We start from the raw sequence: 7665 nt of genomic DNA, 5'->3' as shown, positions 1-7665 counted from the left end.
GAGTGAGTCAGACTGAGAGAGACAAAGACTCAAACATACAAAACTCTCTGAAGAGAGAGAGAGAGGCAGAAACCGAGCGACACAGATACATTTCACAATTTCATTTCATTATCGGTTCAGAGTGTCACATTGTTACAGAAAATTGCTGATTCAACCGATGAAAATCCGGTCTCACTGATCAGAATGGGAGGAAATCCGTGTTAAATTAAAGAGACACCAGGAGTGGGGGACGAACCCACGCGGGACAAACCCATTGAGTTTTAAGGCCAACGCCTCAACCACTCGGCTATTCTGGTCCTGTGAGAACCTGGATTCTGTCTCTGTGAGAATCTGGGCTTCAACCCCAACCCCACATACAAACACATGCACATCGGCTTTCAGTGAGCATTTACGAACATTTTTAGTAATATTGACACGGGGGCAACTCTCCTATTCTTTTTCGAGTAATGCACTGGAAACTTTCATATCCACCCGAGGGTGCAGACGGAGCTTCAATTTAACATTTCATCCGAAAGTCAACAGCTTCAACATTACATTTTCCCCAAGTGCTGCACTTGAGTGTTAGCCAAGATGATATGCTCAAGTCTCAGGAGTGCGACTTGAACAGACAAACTCCCGATTCAGTCGAGAATGCGGCCACTGAACCAAAGCCGATACAAAAGTTCACAACCGTATTATTTTCCCCAAGTCGTTTTGAGAAGTTCCAGGACATACCAAATTCATGGTGATGATTTCCAGTGACAGTTGCACATACACAGAGACATATAAATAGATAGACAGACACAGAGACCCACACACACATAACCAAAAATTTGCACGCACCAACAGGCATGCACAGATGCCTCAGACATCTCGAGGGATAGATGGGCTGAATCACTATCGCAACTTTGACTGATGTTTGCGATTTTTGAAACGGATGTATCGTGAATATTGCAGATTAATAAAAATGAGAAAAAAATGTCAAAGTTGAAAGGTATGGGACGTTATTCCATCTATCTCAGGATCAGTTTGGCAGAGAACCGGTTAAATTGTGAAATGGAATGAAAAATGCTGAGAATCGTAGTCGGCAGGATTCGAACTTGCGAGGGATAACCCAATGGATTTCTAGTCCATCGCCTTAACCACTCGGCCACGACTACTGTGTCGCTGCCTTTTTAAACTTTACTCAGAAAAAACTCAGTCATCCATCTCTGTGCAGCAGACGGCCAAAGACTCCTGAAAAATTCTCCATTTGCTAAAAATCTGGACGAGACAATCTCATCCACCTGTTTTTTTGACAGTTCCATATTGCTCTGGAACTTTTTAATATGCATCTCTTCCAAGAAACAGAAGTAAAATTCGACATCTTGAAACAACTGCCTCCCCGTCGGGGAATTGAACCCCGGTCACGCGCGTGACAGGCAGGGATACTCACCACTATACTAACGAGGAACTGACGGGTACCAGTTCTGTCAGAGCAGGAATCGAGTCACTGTGAACAGAATTGGACACCAGGAGAAGTCGACAGACACATTGAGAGACAGAGACAAACCGACAAACAGGGAGAGACAGACAGCGAGATAGAGACAACGAGAGACAGAAAGTGTGAGACTGAGAAGGAGAGGCAGACTGAGTGAGAAAAAGACTCAAATATATACTTATACAGAGATGTGTGTGTGTGATCTATTAAGAGAGAGAGGGAAAGAGTGAGAGAAAGACAATGATAAAGACAGTGACAAGGAGAGAGACAGATAGAGAGAGAGCGATAGAGACTAAAACAGAAAATGATGGAAATACTTCTCCGCTTACAGGCAGGGACTAACAGAGACAAGCAAAGACATGGACAGACCGAAATGATGGGAAAGAGAGAGCCAGTCACACAAAGAGTCAGAGAGAATCCCATTTGACCAGACGTGGCACCGTGAGAAAGAGACAGATTGAGAGACAAAGACAAACAGAGAAACAGGGACAGACAGAGTGAGTCAGACTGAGAGAGACAAAGACTCAAACATACAAAACTCTCTGAAGAGAGAGAGAGAGGCAGAAACCGAGCGACACAGATACATTTCACAATTTCATTTCATTATCGGTTCAGAGTGTCACATTGTTACAGAAAATTGCTGATTCAACCGATGAAAATCCGGTCTCACTGATCAGAATGGGAGGAAATCCGTGTTAAATTAAAGAGACACCAGGAGTGGGGGACGAACCCACGCGGGACAAACCCATTGAGTTTTAAGGCCAACGCCTCAACCACTCGGCTATTCTGGTCCTGTGAGAACCTGGATTCTGTCTCTGTGAGAATCTGGGCTTCAACCCCAACCCCACATACAAACACATGCACATCGGCTTTCAGTGAGCATTTACGAACATTTTTAGTAATATTGACACGGGGGCAACTCTCCTATTCTTTTTCGAGTAATGCACTGGAAACTTTCATATCCACCCGAGGGTGCAGACGGAGCTTCAATTTAACATTTCATCCGAAAGTCAACAGCTTCAACATTACATTTTCCCCAAGTGCTGCACTTGAGTGTTAGCCAAGATGATATGCTCAAGTCTCAGGAGTGCGACTTGAACAGACAAACTCCCGATTCAGTCGAGAATGCGGCCACTGAACCAAAGCCGATACAAAAGTTCACAACCGTATTATTTTCCCCAAGTCGTTTTGAGAAGTTCCAGGACATACCAAATTCATGGTGATGATTTCCAGTGACAGTTGCACATACACAGAGACATATAAATAGATAGACAGACACAGAGACCCACACACACATAACCAAAAATTTGCACGCACCAACAGGCATGCACAGATGCCTCAGACATCTCGAGGGATAGATGGGCTGAATCACTATCGCAACTTTGACTGATGTTTGCGATTTTTGAAACGGATGTATCGTGAATATTGCAGATTAATAAAAATGAGAAAAAAATGTCAAAGTTGAAAGGTATGGCACGTTATTCCATCTATCTCAGGATCAGTTTGGCAGAGAACCGGTTAAATTGTGAAATGGAATGAAAAATGCTGAGAATCGTAGTCGGCAGGATTCGAACTTGCGAGGGATAACCCAATGGATTTCTAGTCCATCGCCTTAACCACTTGGCCACGACTACTGTGTCGCTGCCTTTTTAAACTTTACTCAGAAAAAACTCAGTCATCCATCTCTGTGCAGCAGACGGCCAAAGACTCCTGAAAAATTCTCCATTTGCTAAAAATCTGGACGAGACAATCTCATCCACCTGTTTTTTTGACAGTTCCATATTGCTCTGGAACTTTTTAATATGCATCTCTTCCAAGAAACAGAAGTAAAATTCGACATCTTGAAACAACTGCCTCCCCGTCGGGGAATTGAACCCCGGTCACGCGCGTGACAGGCAGGGATACTCACCACTATACTAACGAGGAACTGACGGGTACCAGTTCTGTCAGAGCAGGAATCGAGTCACTGTGAACAGAATTGGACACCAGGAGAAGTCGACAGACACATTGAGAGACAGAGACAAACCGACAAACAGGGAGAGACAGACAGCGAGATAGAGACAACGAGAGACAGAAAGTGTGAGACTGAGAAGGAGAGGCAGACTGAGTGAGAAAAAGACTCAAATATATACTTATACAGAGATGTGTGTGTGTGATCTATTAAGAGAGAGAGGGAAAGAGTGAGAGAAAGACAATGATAAAGACAGTGACAAGGAGAGAGACAGATAGAGAGAGAGCGATAGAGACTAAAACAGAAAATGATGGAAATACTTCTCCGCTTACAGGCAGGGACTAACAGAGACAAGCAAAGACATGGACAGACCGAAATGATGGGAAAGAGAGAGCCAGTCACACAAAGAGTCAGAGAGAATCCCATTTGACCAGACGTGGCACCGTGAGAAAGAGACAGATTGAGAGACAAAGACAAACAGAGAAACAGGGACAGACAGAGTGAGTCAGACTGAGAGAGACAAAGACTCAAACATACAAAACTCTCTGAAGAGAGAGAGAGAGGCAGAAACCGAGCGACAAAGATACATTTCACAATTTCATTTCATTATCGGTTCAGAGTGTCACATTGTTACAGAAAATTGCTGATTCAACCGATGAAAATCCGGTCTCACTGATCAGAATGGGAGGAAATCCGTGTTAAATTAAAGAGACACCAGGAGTGGGGGACGAACCCACGCGGGACAAACCCATTGAGTTTTAAGGCCAACGCCTCAACCACTCGGCTATTCTGGTCCTGTGAGAACCTGGATTCTGTCTCTGTGAGAATCTGGGCTTCAACCCCAACCCCACATACAAACACATGCACATCGGCTTTCAGTGAGCATTTACGAACATTTTTAGTAATATTGACACGGGGGCAACTCTCCTATTCTTTTTCGAGTAATGCACTGGAAACTTTCATATCCACCCGAGGGTGCAGACGGAGCTTCAATTTAACATTTCATCCGAAAGTCAACAGCTTCAACATTACATTTTCCCCAAGTGCTGCACTTGAGTGTTAGCCAAGATGATATGCTCAAGTCTCAGGAGTGCGACTTGAACAGACAAACTCCCGATTCAGTCGAGAATGCGGCCACTGAACCAAAGCCGATACAAAAGTTCACAACCGTATTATTTTCCCCAAGTCGTTTTGAGAAGTTCCAGGACATACCAAATTCATGGTGATGATTTCCAGTGACAGTTGCACATACACAGAGACATATAAATAGATAGACAGACACAGAGACCCACACACACATAACCAAAAATTTGCACGCACCAACAGGCATGCACAGATGCCTCAGACATCTCGAGGGATAGATGGGCTGAATCACTATCGCAACTTTGACTGATGTTTGCGATTTTTGAAACGGATGTATCGTGAATATTGCAGATTAATAAAAATGAGAAAAAAATGTCAAAGTTGAAAGGTGTGGGACGTTATTCCATCTATCTCAGGATCAGTTTGGCAGAGAACCGGTTAAATTGTGAAATGGAATGAAAAATGCTGAGAATCGTAGTCGGCAGGATTCGAACTTGCGAGGGATAACCCAATGGATTTCTAGTCCATCGCCTTAACCACTCGGCCACGACTACTGTGTCGCTGCCTTTTTAAACTTTACTCAGATAAAACTCAGTCATCCATCTCTGTGCAGCAGACGGCCAAAGACTCCTGAAAAATTCTCCATTTGCTAAAAATCTGGACGAGACAATCTCATCCACCTGTTTTTTTGACAGTTCCATATTGCTCTGGAACTTTTTAATATGCATCTCTTCCAAGAAACAGAAGTAAAATTCGACATCTTGAAACAACTGCCTCCCCGTCGGGGAATTGAACCCCGGTCTCCCGCGTGACAGGCAGGGATACTCACCACTATACTAACGAGGAACTGACGGGTACCAGTTCTGTCAGAGCAGGAATCGAGTCACTGTGAACAGAACTGGACACCAGGAGAAGTCGACAGACACATTGAGAGACAGAGACAAACCGACAAACAGGGAGAGACAGACAGCGAGATAGAGACAACGAGAGACAGAAAGTGTGAGACTGAGAAGGAGAGGCAGACTGAGTGAGAAAAAGACTCAAATATATACATATACAGAGATGTGTGTGTGTGATCTATTAAGAGAGAGAGGGAAAGAGTGAGAGAAAGACAATGATAAAGACAGTGACAAGGAGAGAGACAGATAGAGAGAGAGCAATAGAGACTAAAACAGAAAATGATGGAAATACTTCTCAGCTTACAGGCAGGGACTAACAGAGACAAGCAAAGACATGGACAGACCTAAATGATTGGAAAGAGAGAGCCAGTCACACAAAGAGTCAGAGAGAATCCCATTGGACCAGACGTGGCACCGTGAGAAAGAGACAGATTGAGAGACAAAGACAAACAGAGAAACAGGGACAGACAGAGTGAGTCAGACTGAGAGAGACAAAGACTCAAACATACAAAACTCTCTGAAGAGAGAGAGAGAGGCAGAAACCGAGCGACACAGATACATTTCACAATTTCATTTCATTATCGGTTCAGAGTGTCACATTGTTACAGAAAATTGCTGATTCAACCGATCTCACTGATCAGAATGGGAGGAAATCCGTGTTAAATTAAAGAGACACCAGGAGTGGGGGACGAACCCACGCGGGACAATCCCATTGAGTTTTAAGGCCAACGCCTCAACCACTCGGCTATTCTGGTCCTGTGAGAACCTGGATTCTGTCTCTGTGAGAATCTGGGCTTCAACCCCAACCCCACATACAAACACATGCACATCGGCTTTCAGTTAGCATTTACGAACATTTTTCGTAATATTGACACGGGGGCAACTCTCCTATTCTTTTTCGAGTAATGCACTGGAAACTTTCATATCCACCCGAGGGTGCAGACGGAGCTTCAATTTAACATTTCATCCGAAAGTCAACAGCTTCAACATTACATAATTCCCCAAGTGCTGCACTTGAGTGTTAGCCAAGATGATATGCTCAAGTCTCAGGAGTGCGACTTGAACACCCAAACTCCCGATTCAGTCGAGAATGCGACCACTGAACCAAAGCCGATACAAAAGTTCACAACCGTATTATTTTCCCCAAGTCGTTTTTATAAGTTCCAGGACATACCAAATTCATGGTGATGATTTCCAGTGACAGTTGCACATACACAGAGACATATAAATAGATAGACAGACACAGAGACCCACACACACATAACCATAAATTTGCACGCACCAACGGGCATGCACAGATGCCTCAGACATCTCAAGGGATAGACAGGCTGAATCACTGTCGCAATTTTGACTGATGTTTGCGATTTTTGAAACGGATGTATCGTGAATATTGCAGATTAATAAAAATGAGAAAAAAATGTCAAAGTTGAAAGGTGTGGGACGTTATTCCATCTATCTCAGGATCAGTTTGGCAGAGAACCGGTTAAATTGTGAAATGGAATGAAAAATGCTGAGAATCGTAGTCGGCAGGATTCGAACCTGAGCGGGATAACCCAATGGATTTCTAGTCCATCGCATTAACCACTCGGCCACGACTACTGTGTCGCTGCCTTTTTAAACTTTACTCAGAAAAAACTCAGTCATCCATCTCTGTGCAGCAGACGGCCAAAGACTCCTGAAAAATTCTCCATTTGCTAAAAATCTGGACGAGACAATCTCATCCACCTGTTTTTTTGACAGTTCCATGTTGCTCTGGAACTTTTTAATATGCATCTCTTCCAAGAAACAGAAGTAAAATTCGACATCTTGAAACAACTGCCTCTCCGTCGGGGAATTGAACCCCGGTCTCCCCGTGACAGGCGGGGATACTCACCACTATACTAACGAGGAACTGACGGGTACCAGTTCTGTCAGAGCAGGAATCGAGTCACTGTGAACAGAACTGGACACCAGGAGAAGTCGACAGACACATTGAGAGACAGAGACAAACCGACAAACAGGGAGAGACAGACAGCGAGATAGAGACAACGAGAGACAGAAAGTGTGAGACTGAGAAGGAGAGGCAGACTGAGTGAGAAAAAGACTCAAATATGTACATATACAGAGATGTGTGTGTGTGATCTATTAAGAGAGAGAGGGAAAGAGTGAGAGAAAGACAACGATAAAGACAGTGACAAGGAGAGAGACAGATAGAGAGAGAGCGATAAAGACTAAAACAGAAAATGATGGAAATACTTCTCAGCTTACAGGCAGGGACTAACAGAGACAAGCAA

At 43.9% G+C, this 7665-nt stretch overlaps 1 non-coding gene across 1 annotated transcript; it reads right to left on the bottom strand.

Annotated features, from left to right (window-relative positions):
* Positions 1-5267: 5267 nt before the first annotated feature.
* trnad-guc (transfer RNA aspartic acid (anticodon GUC)) lies at positions 5268-5339 on the bottom strand. The gene has a single exon. It is a non-coding gene; the product is annotated as a tRNA-Asp (tRNA).
* Positions 5340-7665: the final 2326 nt, after the last annotated feature.

This window comes from Pristiophorus japonicus, chromosome 23 (assembly GCF_044704955.1).
Source record: "Pristiophorus japonicus isolate sPriJap1 chromosome 23, sPriJap1.hap1, whole genome shotgun sequence".
Lineage (NCBI taxonomy): Eukaryota > Metazoa > Chordata > Chondrichthyes > Pristiophoridae > Pristiophorus > Pristiophorus japonicus.
Note: the sequence above shows the minus strand (reverse complement) of the source record. Positions and strands in the feature narration are given on the sequence as shown.